Here is a 19,438-nt window from a genome sequence, read left to right as displayed (position 1 = left end):
TGATTAAAACAGGGAGCACGTGCGCGCTGAATAATCCACATTCTGTCACGCGCACTCACAGTATCCAGGAGAGAATTCCAGACGACTGGGATGGCGGAGCGCTGGGGATTGCTGAGAGGGGAGAGTGGAGGACGGGGGGTGGGGTTTTAGCTCTCCTATTGACTTGGGTAGTGTGGGATGCGATTGTGCGGGTTTTGAGCTGGGGAGTTGCAGTTGAACTAAACAATATCTGAACGGTGAATGTGTGAAGGGATGGGGAACAGGGAATTCACGCAGTGTCTGTAACAGAAAGAATGTGATGGGACAGTGTCGAGGCAGCCTCACGTGTTTGAACACGTGAGTCTGCCATGGGACGGTGTGGAGGGAACTGCACTCTGTGTCTGACCCCAGCAGTGTGTGATGGGACAGTGTGGAGGGAGATTCAGTCTCTCTGACTCCGGAAATGCGTTATACGACTGTGAGTGGGAGCTTCACTCCTTATCCAAAAATTTGGGACAGCGCGGAGGGAGCTTCACTCCTTGTCTGACCTGGAACTTGTGTGATGTAATGTTGGTGAGGAAGCTTCACTCAGCGTCTGACTCCGGGTGAATATGATGTGATGGTATGGAGGAGTCTCGCTCAGGGTCTGACTGACGGTGTCAGAGACTCATATACATTTCCGCTTGGGACAGCCTCCAATCAGAATTTAGGAGCGAGGAAATGTGTGCATTATGAACCAGTGCCTCGCGTTTGTTTGAACAACAACCGATCCGCAAGGCGGTTTCATCAGCAAGGGAAAATAAAGATAGAAACATAGGAACATAGAAAATCTACAGCACAATGCAGGCCCTTCGGCCCACAATGATGTGCCGAACAAGTCCCGACATTAAAAAAAATTACTAGACTTACCTACAGCCCCCTATTTTCTAAGCTCCATGTACCTATCCTAAAGTCTCTTAAAAGATCCTATCGAATCCGCTTCCACCACCGTCGTCGGCAGCCCATTCCACGCACTCACCACTCTCTGAGTAAAACACTTACCCCTGAAATCTCCTCTATACCTTCTCCCCAGCACTTTCAACCTGTGTCCTCTAGTGGCAACCATTTTAGCCCCGGGAAAATGTCTCTGACCATCCATACAATCAATGCCTCTCATCATCTTGTCGTTATACGATTACTCTCTAACAGGTCATATTGGGAGGAAACTAGACCAAATACTTAGTTCGCAAGAAACTGGGTGACAGTCCGGAGATTCAAAGGGGTTAAACATCCAGGCCCAGTACAGCGTCCCCCTGTGGCCAAGCGGCTCAATAACAGGTATACCATTTTGTATGCCTCTGGTCGTGAGAGACAGGTTAAAATGGCCAAGTGGATATAAATCTCCCAGGTCAGGAGGACACATGAACATCCATGAATACAGCCAAAGGAGACACTTTACTCCAGAATCAAGGTGCAAAACACATTGTCAGCATTCAAGCAGGGCAGTAGGCACAAAATATGTATAAAATAGAAAAAAAAATACCAGTGCAGTTTGAGGCCTTGGGTCAACTGAATACCGCTGATGTCTGATCGACCACAACAGAACCTGTTTCCTGCCGGACGAACACTGGGGGGCAGCACAGACTCCTGCCTGGAGGCCACGCCCCACCGCCCTACCGTGCACAGCTCCTTCACTTTCTCTGCCAGCGAGCAACTCTCTCAGTTTACACATCAACTTGAGTTGAAATAATACCTCAGCAGGATTTTCTGGCGTAAAAGAGGTCATAAAACGAGAGTTACGGGGGGGGGGGAATTAAAACCGTAATGCCATCACAGATAGAAGAAAGGTTGTTGAGACAGATGTAATTCAGACCTCAGACAAAGTCAGGAAGTCAAATGTTGAGCCTGCTGGGACACATGTTCTGAGCTGTGTACGTTTCAATACAGTAAGTATTGTACGAAAGGCAGATGAGCTCAGGGCAGGGGCCAACGCCTGGAAGTATGAGACTGTAGCCAATAGTGAGACTTAGTTGCAAGAGAGGCGGGGCCGTTAGCTTAATATTCCGGGATTTGGTTCTTTTAGACGTGCTAATGAGCAAATAAATCAAAGGTGAGGGGCGCCTTCACAGTCAGAGAAAATATCACAGCGCCGCTCAGCCAGGACAGACTGAAGAACTCGTCAAAGAGGTTTTTGGGACGAACTGAGGAAGAAGAAAGATATGAACTCGAACATGGTGCCATATTTTCAATCACCTAATCGTTCCGGGATTCAGAGGATCAAATCTGTAGAGAAGCATTAGGTTGTGATATTGGGTGATTTTAACAGGTATTAACACTCAGCCCCATACCGTGAAATAGCTAATGGGGCAGTTTCTCAAATGTTTTTGGGATAGTTTCCTTCATCAGAAGGTAGATATTTCCAACGAGAGAGTGCAATAATGGATCTGCTCCTGCGGAATGGGACAAGGCAGGGGACAGAAATTGTTGCAGGGGACCAGTTTACATTTACTGATCATAATTCCATGAGATTTAAAGTCATTATGGAAAAGGATATTTATGACCTCGGGATTAGGTTCCAAATTGAATGTAGTCCAGCCATTTTTTTGGGGCTTCAGGAATGATCTGGCAAGTGCGGGTTCGGCCAGGTTCTTTACTGACAAGGATGTATCTGCTAAGTTGGAGCCCGAGCGCTGTTTCATAAGAATAATGGGAGATGTTGACGGAGAGAGGGATTCCAATGTAGCGGATTGTGGTTCACCCGCTGTGAATGGGGAAGAGTGCCGGGAAACCAAGGCGCGGAGCAAATAGGAGTTGGGTCGGGTTTGATGTTTCGGAGATTCCTGATTAATTTCTGGACGCTCGCTAAAGGAATATGTGCGGGGCTCTTTGAAGAGATTACAGAGGGGCTTCGCTGGAAGTCTACCGGGAATAGAGAGAAATATCTATAGGCCGTGGTCAGAATTCTCGGTTTCCTTTCTCTGGAGCGGTGAAGGCGGAGTGGACAACTGCCAGGCAGCTCACTACAAGCGACACAGTTGGACCGGACAGCGGGTGTTGTTAACCGCAGGATGAAAATGTCTAATACCAGAGGGCATACATTGAGGTGAGGGGGTAAGTTCAAAGGAGATGAGGTTGGCGTTTTTTATTCACACAGAGCCTGGTGGGCGATTGGACAGTGCTGCCAGAGACGGTGGTGAGGGCAGATCGATAGAGGCTTTTCACAGGCTCTTTGACAGTCACATGGATTTGCAGGAAATTGATGGAGATGGACGTGTGTCGGCAGAAGGGATTCAAATTAATTGGTATATCACAACATTGCGGGCCGAAGCGTCTCCTCTGTTCGGTGGTTGACGTTCACTTCTCTACAGGAGGGTCAGGGAGAGTTTTGAACTCATGGGATGGGAAACGCAGGGGCCGGGGTAGATGAAGGAATATGACGCTGCATTGAGAAACTCAGGGAACGACATCTCGACATAGGCAGTGATCGAGCCACACAGCCCTCACTACTACACAGACACCTACCTCACCGTGACACCGACACAGCCCTCACCGTGACACCGACACAGCCCTCACTACTACACAGAGACACCCCTCACCATGACACCGGCACATCCCTCTGCTACACAGGCACACCCCTCACCGTGACACCGACACAGCCCCGAAAGCGACATGAACGCACCCCTCATCGTCACACCGACACATCGTCACGCTATTCACCGTAGCAGGCACGCATTCCCCCCGTGTGGATAATCCCCTCTCTCTCAAACACTCCCTATCTCCGTCTCCCCTCGCTCTCCTGCACTACTACCTGTCTCCGTCAAACATTCCCTCCTTTACACCACTCCATCCTCGTCACCGTCCCTCCTTTACAAGCTGTCCCGTCTTCGTGACACACTCCCTCTCTGCACAAATCAGGAGAAGGTGGGAGTGGAGGATGCTATCACGTACTTGCTGCACAAATCCCTCTCTCACCTGGTCAGGGTCAGTGGTGCTGTGAGGATTACATTCCTGGACTTCTCTAGTGCCTTTAACACCATCCAGCCCAGGATCTTAAGGCACAAACTAACGGAGATGGGAGTAGACTCACACATGGTGGCTTGGATAACGGACTACTTGACAGACAGACCACAGTATGTGCGGTTGGGTGACTGCAGGTCTGACACGGTGGTCAGCAGCACAGGAGCGCCGCAGGGGACCGTGCTCTCTCCGGTCCTGTTCACCCTGTACACATCAGACTTCCAATATAACTCGGAGTCCTGCCATGTGCAGGAGTTCGCTGATGACACGGCCGTAGTGGGGTGTGTCAGGAATGGTCCCAGGAGGAAGAGTACAGGAAACTGATACAGGACTTTGTGATATGGTGCAACTCAAACTATCTGCGTCTCAATATCACCAAGACCAAGGAGATGGTGGTGGACTTTAGGAGACTTGTCACCGTCACTCGTTCACAAGCCGGCCCGTCTTCGTGACACACTCACACTCCGCACAAATCCCTGTCTCCGTTACCTCCTGACCTCCCATCGCCACCACCCGTCTCGGTCCCCTGCTGGATCCCCTAAAGGTGTAGTGAGACTAGTCAGGAGTCTGACATTTGGCCGTGGAGACAGAGCGGAGCAGTTGGAATCGTTTGAAGATTGACATGGGGCTGCGGGGAGATCGCGGTGCAGTGAGATGAGTGGAGAGAGAGCGGAGCAGTTGGAATCGTTTGAAGATTGACATGGGGCTGCGGGGAGATCGCGGTGCAGTGAGATGAGTGGAGAGAGAGCGGAGCAGTTGGAATCGTTTGAAGATTGACATGGGGCTGCGGGGAGATCGCGGTGCAGTGAGATGAGTGGAGAGAGAGCGGAGCAGTTGGAATCGTTTGAAGATTGACATGGGGCTGCGGGGAGATCGCGGTGCAGTGAGATGAGTGGAGAGAGAGCGGAGCAGTTGGAATCGTTTGAAGATTGACATGGGGCTGCGGGGAGATCGCGGTGCAGTGAGATGAGTGGAGAGAGAGCGGAGCAGTTGGAATCGTTTGAAGATTGACATGGGGCTGCGGGGAGATCGCGGTGCAGTGAGATGAGTGGAGAGAGAGCGGAGCAGTTGGAATCGTTTGAAGATTGACATGGGGCTGCGGGGAGATCGCGGTGCAGTGAGATGAGTGGAGAGAGAGCGGAGCAGTTGGAATCGTTTGAAGATTGACATGGGGCTGCGGGGAGATCGCGGTGCAGTGAGATGAGTGGAGAGAGAGCGGAGCAGTTGGAATCGTTTGAAGATTGACATGGGGCTGCGGGGAGATCGCGGTGCAGTGAGATGAGTGGAGAGAGAGCGGAGCAGTTGGAATCGTTTGAAGATTGACATGGGGCTGCGGGGAGATCGCGGTGCAGTGAGATGAGTGGAGAGAGAGCGGAGCAGTTGGAATCGTTTGAAGATTGACATGGGGCTGCGGGGAGATCGCGGTGCAGTGAGATGAGTGGAGAGAGAGCGGAGTATTGGGAGTAATTCAATAAAACTCTTGGAATTGTCTACTGGATCTATTTTGCATCTCTTGAGATTGTTTAACTCTTTTTGATAGGAATGTGGTCTCTAATGTCGTGTACAAGATCAACTCTGGGAAGATTGAATGCACTAAATGCAAATTATCTTGGAAGAGTTCCTGTTGAAATCGTGCTAAACACTGCTTCATCTGCGAGTGGGTGGGAGCGGTAGTGTCCGTGGGGGGTCTGGCTGAGTTAACACATACAGACAAGTTCGATGAACTCAGCAGATCGGGCAGCATCGGTTGAAAGCAGCAGTCAACGTTTCGGCCCGAGATTCTTCGTCAGGACTCGTTATTGCTACTTTCAACGGATGCTGCCTGACTTGCTGAATTTGTGAGTGTTGCATAGACAACAGCATCTGCAGCATACTTTGAGTTTACTATCTATAATAGATATCGGCAGCATGGAGTAAATGAGGTGCTCGAGGTGTTGGCTGGGTTAACATCCCGCTGAAGCCTCTGGCCATCCTGGCCGTTGCCGACTCCACGCCAGGCGGCGATGCGACTCGTCAGAGCGCCCCCTAGCGGACATCCATAGAAATGTGTTCGGGTTCAATGAGAGAGCGAATCGTCACACACTCCTGACGTTACAATACCTTCTCTGGCCAGGGAGCTGTGGATGGTGGTCAACCCAAGTGCAGAGTCCGGTCTGGATTAAGTCAGACTCAGACTCAAAATAAACAAGACGGCAGGAACGATATCCAAAGTGTCAATCACAACCCACAGTGCTGGACATGGACCTCCTCCGGTTGAGCACTGAGTGCTCAGTCGAAACACTTTAATTACAGACATTCCAGGAGGGAACGTGACAGACAGAAATTGGCGGACCGACTGTTAAGGTGAAACTGACAGCGAAGAACAATCCAAATGAGGCCTCTCCAGAGCCCGGCAATGAATGCTCACCCTCCTCACCACCGACTCCATGGACAATCCCCCCTGCTGTAGGCAAAAGTCACCAGTGCCCTACTCGGTACACTACCGGAACCCGACGCCTCGCAGGGTTCACCCACCCGATGGATGATTCTTACGTCGGCCGTCGAGTCAGAGGTCACAGAAGAGAAGGGGCGAGCAGAGCCGAACGTGGTGCCCCGCTCCAACGTGTTGTTCAACGGCAACGTGACTTCTCAACTCATTTACTTTATCGACTACAACCCCTTCGTATCCGTCATCTCCTCCCTCCCCGACATCCCAACTAGGTCACCCCATACCTCCGCCAAATCCCTACTCGACTCCATGAACCCCTCCGTCCTGTGCATGACTACCCATGTCAGTTGTACCTACTTCTCCTCCTCTTCCCCTTCACCGTCTCTGTCAATCGCTCCCTCTTCATCACTCTCGGTTCAAGTCACTCTGTCCCTTCTGATCACCCCTGTCCATCTGCATGACCCCCAGGCTCGTCTACAAACCGCCAGTCTCTGTCCCACCAGCAGTGCCTGCAACCTTCCCTGTCTCCGTCAGCCCCTTCCTTCCCTACGACTCCCCTCGTCGTCAACTCCGTGTTCCCCGACGACCAACCTCCCTACAGTCAGTCAGGACATCCTTGACATCACCTACATCCCCTCTTTCCGTCATGCCTTTCCTTCTGCACTCCCAGCCTCCATTATCGCTCCGTCTCCTGCAGCCCATTCTTCGTCTCTGTTATTCCACCTTCCCCAACTCCTCTCCTCTTCTCTCTGAAACGCTGCATCCCCATACATTCTTCCACGTTTCCGTCATCCAGCTCCCTCCTCTACACCGCTCCCTTTCTGTGTTAATGTGGAATTGTAGGGAAGAGGGAGAGGTGACGTCTGATGTTACACCAGCACACCCCCACACCCCCACCCGATATCGATCTCTCCCTACATTCATTTCCATTACCGCTATCTTCTTTCACACACACCGTCCCCATCAACCTTCCGTCCCCTACACTTCTTCCAGTCCCCGTTATCTCCTCCTTCCCCATCTCCTCTCCACGTAACCCTGACCCGCTCCGCCCCTACACTCTCCACTGATCCATCTACCCTCTCGCCCCTCTACAACCCTCGGTTCATCTGGAATTCTGAGGAGGAAGTGGGAGAAGTGAAGTCTGGTGTTACAACACCCAACCCACTCCTCCGGATGTCGATCACCCTGTTCTGATCCTGTTCACTGCTCTGTGTGGACAGGCTGGTCTTGCGGTTCCACACCACTTTCTCAAAGTGACCACTGTCTCAATACCACGTCCCTACTCCGTCCCCTCTCAATCTTTCCCACTTCTCTGCTCTTCACTGCTCACCATCTGAACACAAACGCACGGACAGTCTCCGAGACAGACACACAATGAAGGACTACTGGAACGGCGGAGTGCTGGGGGTGGCGAGAGGAAAGCAGCTTCTGAACCCGGAGTGTGTGACGGGACGGGGGGTGGGAGCTTCAATCTGGGCCTGACCCCGGGTCTGGGTGATGGGACGGTGTGGGGTGAATTTCATTCATTGTTTGAATCTGTATCCGTGTGATGAACCGGAGCAGTGGAGGCTTACTTCGGAGTAAAGAGTTGGGCAATCGCAGCAGCCATTGTTATAGTAAACCGTACTGGAGTGAAAGATGGAGGGCTTATCAATTTGATGCTGTAAGGAGGAGAGCCCCCGCTGAGAGAAGGCACAAAACTGTTGGCAAATGTGTTTTTCATTTTATTAATTGTTTCGTTTATAATTGCTGTAGGAAGAGCAGTGAGCATTCCTGCAGGAGAGTTGACTGCTTTCCTTGCGGGTTGTGGGAGGGCATGGAGACCTCCAGAGTCCCCGACAACTTCACCTGTAAGAAAGTCATCCAGCTGCACCTTCTATCACTCTACGTTACAGAGTTGGAACTGGAGCTGTATGAATTCGGGATCATTCGGAAAGCTGAGCGGGTAATAGGGAGGATATACAGAGATGTATTTACAGCCAAGGTGCAGGATAAAGGAAATTGGCTGACTGACAGGAAGGTGAAAGGGGTTAAACAGCCAGACCCAGTGCTGAGACACCCTGTGGCCAACCCGCTCAATAACAGGTAGACCACTTTGGATTTTCTGGATGGGAGGAGAGAGGTGCAAATGACCAAGCAGGGGAAAGTCACACCGCACAGTTCTCTGGCACTGACTATGGTTCTGTGGCTCAGAAAGGAATGGGGTCAGAAGTGGCGCGCTGTATCGATACAGTGTTCTTTGTTAGAGGAACAGAATAGAGCTACTGTGGACGAGAACGAGATTTCTCGGTGGTATGTTGTCCACAGATGTACAACGTTGTCGCCTGGATTGGGGAGCATGCCTTATGAGTTTGAAATGAACTCGACCTTTTCTCCTTGGAGCGACGGAGGATGAGTGGTGAACTGATAGATGTGCACAAGATAATGAGATGCATTGATCGTGAGGATAGACAGAGGCTTTTTTTCCAGGGCTGAAATGACTAACACAAAAGGGCATTGTTTTATGGTGCTTGGAAATAGCTACAGAGGAGGTGTCAGGGTCATTTTTTTACGCACAGAATGGTGAGTGCGTGGAATGGACTGCTGGATGCGGTGGTGCAGACGGAAACGGTAGGGTCTTTTGTGATACTCCTGGATAGGTACAAGGAGCTAGGGTAATGGAGGTCTATGGGTAAAGCCTAGGTAGATCTAAGTTAAGGACATGTTCGGCACAGGTTTGTGGGCCAAAAGGCCTGTGTTGTGCTTTATGTTTTCTATGTTTCCATGTTTCTGTGTTATGGGCACCGGTATATAGGAAAGAAGAGGGAGCCGGTTCTGCAAACTTATGTATGTGCAGGCGTGCACAAAATTATTAAGAACATTCAGTTTAACATGTGGCTAAAGAGTTGGGCTTGGAAAGAGGCCTTCATATATCTGAATCACTGTGCTCTCTTCCACGGGAGGTGCGACCCCTACCGACGAGGCGGTTTCATTTCAGTTCGTTTCAACTCAACTTGTTTTATTATCAATCTTTCACATAGAAATGCTCATGCATACAGCCAGGATCAATCTGTTAAGCACAATAGAAACAGTCACACAGGGCACAAAGCACACGGCTGACGTCAGAAGTTTACGTACACCTTAGACAAATGCATTTTTACTCAGTTTTTTCCCGATTCCTGACATTTAATCCAGGAAACATCCCCTGTCTTAGTTCAGTTGGGATCACTACTTTAATTTAAGAATGCGGAATGTCAGAATAATGGTAGAGGGAGTGATTTATTCGACCTTTTATTTCTTTCATCACATTCCAAGTGGGTTACACGTTTACATACACTTCGGGTGAAGTCATTAAACCTTATTGTTTAAACACTCCACAGATTTCATCTTCGCATACTACAGTTTAGGCAAGACGTTGAGAACATTTAATTTTTTGCATATAAACACATAAGAATTACAGCACAAAAAAACAGAGAAGTTAACCATATAACCATATAACAATTACAGCCCGGAAACAGGCCATCTCGGCCATTCTAGTCTGTGCTGAACACTTACTCTCACCTAGTCCCACTGGCCCTCACTGAGCCCATAACACTCCATTCCTTTCCGGTCCATATACCTGTCCAATTTTACTTTAAATGACAATACCGAACCTGCCTCTACCCCTTCTACTGGCAGCTCGTTCCACACAGCTACCACTCTCTGATTAAATAAATTCCCCCCGTGTTACCCTTAAACTCTTGCCCCCTAACGATCAACTCATGTCCTCTTGTTTGAATCTCCCCTGCTCTCATTTGAAAAAGCCTATTCATGTGAACTCGATTTATCCCCCTCATTAGTTAAATAGCTCTCTCTCAACCTCCAACCTCCAACGCTCCAAAAAATATAGACCTGACTTGTTCAATCCTTCCCTGTAACTTAGGTGCTGAAACCCAGGCAACATTCTAGTAAATCCTCACTATACTCTCTCTATTTTATTGACATGTTTCCTATAATTCAGTGAACAGAAATGTACGTAATACTCCATATTCGGCTTTACCAATTCCTTGTAAAATTTTAACATTACCTCCCAACTCATATACTCAATGATCTGATTTATAAAGGCCAGCATACCAAAAGCCTTCTTCACCAGCCTATCGACATGAGATTCCACCTTCAGGGAATTATGCACCATTATTCCTAGATCACTGTTCTACTGCATTCTTCAATGCCCTACCATTTAACATGTATGTCCTATTTGGATTATTCCTACCAAAGTGTACCACCTCACACTTATTAGCATTAAACTCCTTCTGCCATCGTTCAGCCCACTCTTCTAACTGGCCTAAACCTGTCTGCATGATTTAAAAAACTACTTCATTATCAACAACGCCACCTATCTTAGTATCATCTGCATACTGACTAATCCAATTTGCCACCCCATCATCCAGATCATTAATGTATATGACAAACAACATTGGACCAAGTATAGATCCCGGAGGCACACCACTAGTCACCGGCCTGCAACCTGACAAACTGTTATCCACTACTACTCTCTGGCATCTTCCCTCCATCCACTGTGGAATCCATTTTACTACTTCAATATTAATACCCAAAGATTAAACCTTCCTAACTAACCTTCCATGCGGATCCTTGTCAAAGGCTTTAGTGAAGTCCATATAGACAACATCCTCTGCTTTACCCTCGTCAACTTTCCTTGTAACCTCTTCAAAAAATACAATAAGATTTGTCTATCGTGACCTTCCAGGCACAAATCCAATCTGACTGTTTCAAATCAGACTATGTCTATCCAGATAATTATATATATCATCTCTAAGAATACTTTCCATTAATTTAACCACCACTGATGTCAAAATGACAGGCCTATAATTCCAGGTTTACTCTTAGAACCCTTTTTAAACAATGGACAACATGAGCAATACGCCAACCCTCCGGCACTATCCCCGCTTCTGATGGCATTTGAAATATTTCTATCATACCCGGAGATTTATCCGCTTTGATATTCCTTAAAAGTGCCAGTACCTCCTCCTCTTTAATTGTAATAGTTTCCATAACTTCCCTACTTGTTTCCCTTAGCTTACACAATTCAATATACTTCACCTTAGTGAATACCGATGAAAATACATTGTTCAAAATCTCCCCCCTCTCTTTCGGCTCCACAAATAACTGTCCACTGTAATTCTCTAAGCGACAAATTTATCCCTCACTATCCTTTTGCTATTAATATAACTTTAGAAACCGTTCGGAATTATTTTCATCTTCATTGCCCATGCAACCTCGTATCTTATTGTAGCTCTCTCTCTTTTTCCGAGCAAAGATTCTAATAGCCCTTGAAAAACATGCCTCTCTCAAACTTTTAACCTTTCCTTTCAAACTGACAGGAACATAAAGGTTCTGTACGCTAAAAGTGTTTCCTTTAAATGACCTCCGTTTCTCTGTAACATCCTTCCCATAAAACAAATTGTCCCATTCCACTCCTTCTAAATCCATTCGCATCTCCTCAACGTTAGCCTTTCTCCGATCAAAAATCTCAATCCTGTCTGCAGTCCTGTGCTACTCCATAATTTTATTGAAACTAATGGTATTGTGATCACTGGACCCGAAGTGCCTCCCAGATCATACATCCGCCACCTGACCTATCTCATTCCCTAACAGGAGATCCAATACTGTCCCTTCTCGAGTTGGCACCTCGATGTATTGCTGCAGAAAAACTATCCTGCACACATTTTACACGCTCCAAACCATCCAGCCCTTTTATAGAATGGGCCTTCCAGTCTACGTGTGGAAAATTAAAATTTCCCACAACAACAACCTTGTACATACTACAAATATCTGCTATGTCCTGAAAAGTTTGCTCCTCCAATTCTCAGTCCCCATTAGGTGGTCTATAATACACCGCTATAAGTGTTAATATACCTTTCCCATTTCTGAATTCCACCCAAATAGGCTTCCGAAACGAGCCATCTAAACTGTCCTGCCAAAGCACCGCTGTAATATTTTCTCTGAGAAGCAATGCAACACCTCTCCCTCTTGCGCGCTAGATTCTATCACACGTGAAGCAAGGAAATCCAGGAATATTTTGTTGCCAATCACACCCGTCCTGCAACCATGTTTCACTAATAGCCACAACATCATATTTTCATGTATCAATCCATGCTCTAAGCTCATCTACCTTTCTATCAAAGCTGCTTGCATTAAAATAGATGCATTTAAGAAACTCTTCACCTCTTACTCTCTGTTTATCCCTAACGGTGCAAGCAACTACATTATCTTTTTCTTCCGTCTCCCCTAGATCTTCGGTCTGAGCGATCCACTTCTCTATCGCCTGCCTTTCCTCCCTCACATTCTGTCTTCTAGCTTCCTCTATTTGTGAACTATCCTTCTCGCTCCTAGTCTCTTCAATTTGACTCCCACCCCCCAACCATTCTAGTTTGAAGTCTCTTCATTTTTTTAAGAACTGGTGCATGCTTTTAAGAACTGAGGAAATGATTGTGCTGAATGCTGAGCTATGGACAATAAACCGCAGCCTGACGTAACTATTGCTGTTGTGCAATGGTCCAGGGCCCGGTGGAGAGAAAAAGGAGATTGCACCCGTGGTGGACCTATCCTGGAGAGACACAAAGTGCAGCTGGTCAACATTCTGAGCTCTATATAGATACTCTGAGATGCTAACATCCGGGATAATGAAATCATTCGACAGGCTTGCCGGGTGACAGATATGACTTATAGAGAGGTAGTTACACCCAAGTGGAGGACACAGGAAACTGGGCGACAGCGTTGCAGAGGAAGGCCGTTAATGAGCCAGTGCAGAGTACCCCTTTTGTCTTCGTCATTAGTAGAATGTAGAACACTTTAGATACAGTCACGCAAACGTGCTAACAGAGAGAGGCTGAAGAGCGTGTGTGGGGTGGGGGATAAGCGTCATTGAAACCTACCGAATGCTGAAAGAACCAGACAGTGTGGATACGGAAGGTCGTTTCCTTTGGTATGGGGGGGGGTGCAGAACTACAGTAAACACCCTCAGAATAGAGTGGCACCATATCAGAACAGAGGTGGGGAGGAATTATGCCTTTAGACACGGAGTCCTGCATCTGTGAATGTTCTGCCAAAGACCGGATGAGGCCAAATTTCAGGGATTATTAAAGCCCGTTTCTGGTCGTTGCTTTATCTTCTCCTAAACTGGAATTGAATACTGACGTTGCATTTGCCTTCATCACCACCCACCACACCTATAACGTAATTTTGAGGGAACCCTGCACCAGGAAACGCAAATCACTTTTATCCGTAAACAGCTGAATTTTCTCTACATTTAGAAAATAGTCTCCACCTTTACTTCTGCAACCAAATTGCAGGTCAATGCCCCTCCAGACACTGTAACACATAGGCCACTAGTTTGCCCATTTTCCCAGCCTGTATAAACCCCATTGTAGCCCCTCTGCTACTTCAACACTGTTTTTTTGATCGGAAATGTTATGGCCGATCTACACTGAGTGTGGTTTCCCGATGAGGAAGTCAAACATTCTGTTGCAGAGGGAGATACTCTGCCCGGGATTTGGAGCCTGTTGATAAGAACTGAGGAAATTATTGTGCTGAACGCTGAGCTGTTCTCAGTAAACCGCAGCATGACGTAGGTATTGCAATTGTCCAGATGGTCCAAGGCCCTGTGTGGAGAGTGTCTGACCGTGTTCCAATTAGCTAGCAATGGCATGGGCAGGATAAGTGAGGAGGGGATACAGGGAGTTAGGTTAAAAAGCAGGATCTCCAATATTGGCACCCGTGCCACGTGCTAGTCAGGCAAGTACCAGGAAGGTAATACAGTTTACACTCATGTGTTTCAGTCAGTTACAGAGATATCGGAGACAGAGATCCAGAACAGTTATTGGAGAGGTTGTGGAGGCTGATGGTGATAAGAACTCACACAAAGGTGGCAATCAAATAATTGCGATCAGTGCAAATATTGTCCTGGTCTGCACACATTTCAATGCAGAAGGATCTGCATTGGCTGAAAATAGTACTGCAGATGAGGAAACTGGTTGACAAAGAGAGGTAATGTGAACTGAGGAGAGGCTGTTGAGGGGCAACATTGCAGTCAATTGGATGAGTTCCAGCGTTAAATGCAGACCCCATCGAAGCAGATGAATAGAGGAGTGAAGGTGATGAATTTTAATGTGCGGAGTATAATGGACAAAACGGTGTTTCAGAGACAGGAGGCAAAGAGTGGGAATGAGCGGAGACCTTTTGTTTGTCTGCCGGTGGCTCATCACTTTCCACAGGGGTCTGTGTTGGGACCGAAACAGTTTACCTTGTCTGACAAACATTTGGATGATCGAACTGATCGCGTTGTTGCGAGGTTTGCAGAGGATTTGAAGATAGGTGGAGGGGCAGGCTGTTTTCAGTAAGCCGAGAGCATAGATCCTCTTCTTTAGATGGAGAGAAAATTCGGAAAAAAAATCTAAGGCTGAATGGGATTCCATAAATGTCAATTTGCAGTTTGAAGAAGGTAAATAGAACATCAGAATTCATTTCAAGAGGGCTAGAATATAAATGCAAGGATGTAATGTTGAGACTTCACAAAGCATTGGTGAGAACTCACGTGGAGTATTGTGAACGGTTGTTGGCGCTTTATTTAGTAAAGGATGTGCTGAGGCTGAAGAGGATGTAATGTTGAGACTTCACAAAGCATTGGTGAGAACTCACGTGGAGTATTGTGAACGGTTGTTGGCGCTTTATTTAGTAAAGGATGTGCTGAGGCTGAAGAGGATGTAATGTTGAGACTTCACAAAGCATTGGTGAGAACTCACGTGGAGTATTGTGAACGGTTGTTGGCGCTTTATTTAGTAAAGGATGTGCTGAGGCTGAAGAGGATGTAATGTTGAGACTTCACAAAGCATTGGTGAGAACTCACGTGGAGTATTGTGAACGGCTGTTGGCCCTTTATTTAGTAAAGGATGTGCTGAGGCTGAAGAGGGTTCGAAAGAGAGCAAGAGATTGATTCCATAAAAATCGTCTGATGTCTCTGGGCCTGCACCGGGATTAAGAAAATGAGTTGTGACTTCATCGAAACCTCTCGAGTGGTGAAAGGCTTTGCTCGAGAGGATGAGGAGAGGATTTTCCCGCTGGTGGGACAGTGAAAGACCAGAGGATACGTCTCAGAATAGAGAGTCACCCTCAAGGCATCCCTTATTCTCTGATTTCCAGTGCACACAGGCCCGGAACCGTGAGAGGTTCCCCGTATAACAAGTCTTTCAATCACCGAATGATTATTGTGCATCTCCAGTGAACCCTCCCCAGTGTAAGCACGTCCTTTCCTCGATCAGGGGCCCGAAAATCCTCACAGCACTTAAACTGGGCCTCACCTGTGCATTATCCAGTCTTAAAATTACGTCCTTGCTTATATATTCCCGTCCTCCGAAGTACAACTAACATCACATTTTCCTTCCTCAGCGCCCACTGAACCTGCAAATAAATCCTAACGGAATCCTGCACGAGTTCCCTGTGTCCCTTAGATATTTCTCCATTCAGAAAATAGTCAAAACTTAGATTTTTTTTCTATCAAAGTGCATGACCATACACTCTCCAACACAGTAATCTATCTGCGGCACATTTGTCCATTTACGTAATGTGTCTTTCTGTAGCCTCTCTGCTACTTCAAAATTGGTGATGTTATTACTGGTGTACACTGACTGTGGTTCCCCGATGAGAACGTCTACTGTTGCAGATGGAGGTAACCCCTTAACCGTCCATTGGTTTGGACGGGAAAAGTATCTATAGTGTGTCCAGGACGAATTCCTGTCAGAGTATCTTCCCAGGCCGAAAAGCGGGAATGCCATACGAGCTTTACTATTAGGTAACGGACCAGGTCAGACCACAGATCTCTCAGTGGGTGAGCATCTGGGAGACAGTGACCACCTCTCTCTGGCATTTAGCATTATTATGGAAAATGATAGAATCAGAGAGGACAGGCAATTTTTTAATTGGAGAAGGGCAGATTATGAGGCTAGGACTTGGAGGTGTGAATTAGAGTGATGCTATTGCAGGGAAATATACAATGGACATGTGGTCGATGTTTAGGAATCAGGATATTAAGGATAAATTGGTCCCGGTGAGGAAGGTAAAGAATGATAAGGTGAATGAACCATGGGTGACAAGTGAGGTGGAAAGTCTAGTCAGGTAGAACAAGGCAGTATAATGAGGTTTAAGAACCAAGGATCATATTGGGCTATTGAGGCACATAGGGTAACAAGCAAAGAGTTTAAGGAGGGGCTGAGGAGAGTAATAAGTGAGAAAGCCTTGCCGAGAAGGGTAAAGGAAAAATCCCAATGCATCCTTCAATTATGTTGTTGTTCTGGAGCATGTTGGTTCTGGATCCCTACTTTTCGTGATTTTTATTATCCTCCTGGATGTGGCGCTGGAAGGGTGGGTTGGCAAGATTGCAGACGACGCAAAGGTTTGTGGTGCTGTGGATAGTGTGGAGGATCGTCGAAGATTGCACAGAGACATTGATAGGATGCAGAAGTGGGCTGAGAGGTGGCAGATGGAGTTCAACCCGGAGAAGAGTGAAGTGGTACACTTTGGAAGTACAAATTCCATGGCAGAGTACAGAGTAAATGGCAGGATACTTGTTAGTGTGGAGGAGCGGAGGGATCTGGGGGTACATATCCACATATCCGAGAAAGTTGCCTCAAAGGTAGATGGGTACTTAAGAAAGTTTATGGGTTGTCAGCTTTCAGAAGCCAAGGGATAGAATTTAAGGTTCACGAGGTAATGAGGGAGCTCTATAAATCTCTGGTTAGGCCACACTTGGAGTACTGTGTCCAGTCCTGGTAGCCTCACTATAGGAAGGATGTGGAAACATTGGAGATGGTAGAGAGGAGATTTACAAGGATGCTGCCTGGTTTAAAGAGTATGCATTATGATCAGAGAGTAAAGGAGCTAGGGTTTTACTCTTTAGAGAGAAGGAGGATGAGAGGAGACATTTTAGAGCTATACAAGATATAAAAGGAATAAATAGAGTTGACCGCCAGCACCTCTACCCCAGGGCACAACTGCTCAATACATGAGGACATGGCTTTAAGGTAATGGCAGCGATGTTCAAAGGGGCTATTGGAGGAAGGATATTTTACTCAGAGCGTGGTTGGTGCGTGGAACGCACTGCCTGAGTCGATATTCGAGGCAGATACACTAGTGAAATTTAGGAGACAACTAGACAGGAATTTACTGTGGGGGGGTGGTTATATGGAAAACAGTGTTTAAGGGCCTGTACTGTGTATTCGATGTTCTATGTTATTTTTACTGGCCTAATTTACACTGTGAATTTTGGGCAATAGCCAAAAGCCAAATATACACAGTGAGATATTTCAAGAAACACTTGTTAGATTTCAGACAGTCTACGAATGCTTCCGGTCGGTGCACAAAATTAGAACTGCACGTCTGCAATCAGTTCCTCTTTTCCCAAGACAGTGTCGGACAACGTTTAGCAATGCCTCATTCTCGACATGAAATGTTGCTAGCTTTTGTTAGCTCCCACAAGCAAGGCAGCGTCTGCATCTTATCCTGTGACCTTCGTGGCCTCAATCTTCTGCTAGTCAAGCTTGGCAACAACGTTTAGTTTTTCAACAATAAAACAAGTTAACGTATCATAGGATCATAAGAGTTAGAAGCAGAATTAGACCATTTGGTCAATTGAGTCTGATCCAACATTTCATCGTGGCTGATCGAATTTACTTTTCAACTTCAGTCCCCTGCCTTCTTCCAATATTCCATCAATCACTCACCAATCAAGAACCTCTGGCCATAAATGAACGGGGAATTCAAATAAATAAATAAATAAATAAATAAATAAATAACTAAATAAACAGATAAACAAACAAACAAACAAACAAACAAATAAATAAATAAATAAATAGATAGATAAATAAATAGATAGATGGATAAATGAATAGATGAACCCTGGCCTCCACGGCCGCCTCTGGCAAATATATCTATAGATTCGCCACACTCTGGTTAAAGAGAATTTTGCTCCTCTCCGTTCTAAAAAGACACGCTGCTCCTCTAAGTTCTTGTCCTTTGGTCTCCGACTCCCAAACCACAGAAAACCTCATCTGCACACCCACTGGATCAAGTGTTTTGATTATTCGATAGATTCCAATGCGGTCACCGCGTTACTTCTAAATTCCAGTGTGTACTGGCCTGGAGATACCGAGCACTTCTCATATGACGCTTTTCAACCATGGACTAATTTTTGTGAAACTTCTTTAAAACCTCTCCAGTTTGAGCACAACCTTCCTACTATAACACGTACAAACAAGCTGGATGAACTCAGCAGGTCGGGCAGCATCCGTTGAAATGAGCAGTCAACGTTTCGGGCCGAGACCCTTCGCCAGGACTAAAGAAGGAAGGGGTAGGGGCCACATAAAGAAGGTGGGGGGAGTGTGTAAAACCAATCAGAGGAATGATGACGGTTTGGGGGAGGGGAACTAGGGAGGGTATAGGCAGGACAGGTGAAGAAGAAATCTAAGTGGAAAACACTATGTCTAGTAGAAGAAGGCAGAATCATAAGAGATGTAACAGGCAGCTAGAACAGGAGACATAGCGAATGTGAGATGGGGGAAGGGAGAGGGAGAGAATATGGACATGTCCATGCCGATCTGCCTATACATGGACTCCTTCACTGCCATGATGAGGCCAAACTCAGGTTGGAGGAGCAACACCGCATATACCGTCTGGGTAGTCTCCAGCCCCTTGGTATGAACATCGAATTCTCCAACTTTCGGTAATTCCCTCCTTCTCCCTTCCCCCCTTCCCACGTTCACTCTGTCTCCACTTCTAGCTGCCTAGCACCTCTCTCACGATTCTGCCTTCTGCTACTACCTATAGTGATTTCTCCTTAGATGTAGTCTTCACCTCTCCAGCCTATCCTCTCGATCTTCCCCTCTCCCACCCCTTGATCTTTCCTTTGTTTGGTTTTCCACCCTCTCGGCACCATCTCTATGGGGTCCCTGCCCCCTCCTTCTTCAGTTCTGTCGAAGGGTCTCGTCCCGAAACATTGACTGCTCA

The sequence above is a fragment of the Hypanus sabinus genome, unplaced genomic scaffold (assembly GCF_030144855.1).
Source record: "Hypanus sabinus isolate sHypSab1 unplaced genomic scaffold, sHypSab1.hap1 scaffold_1254, whole genome shotgun sequence".
NCBI classification, from domain to species: Eukaryota; Metazoa; Chordata; class Chondrichthyes; order Myliobatiformes; family Dasyatidae; genus Hypanus; species Hypanus sabinus.
The sequence above is the reverse complement of the archived record's forward strand: the minus strand, read 5'-3'. Positions refer to the sequence as shown.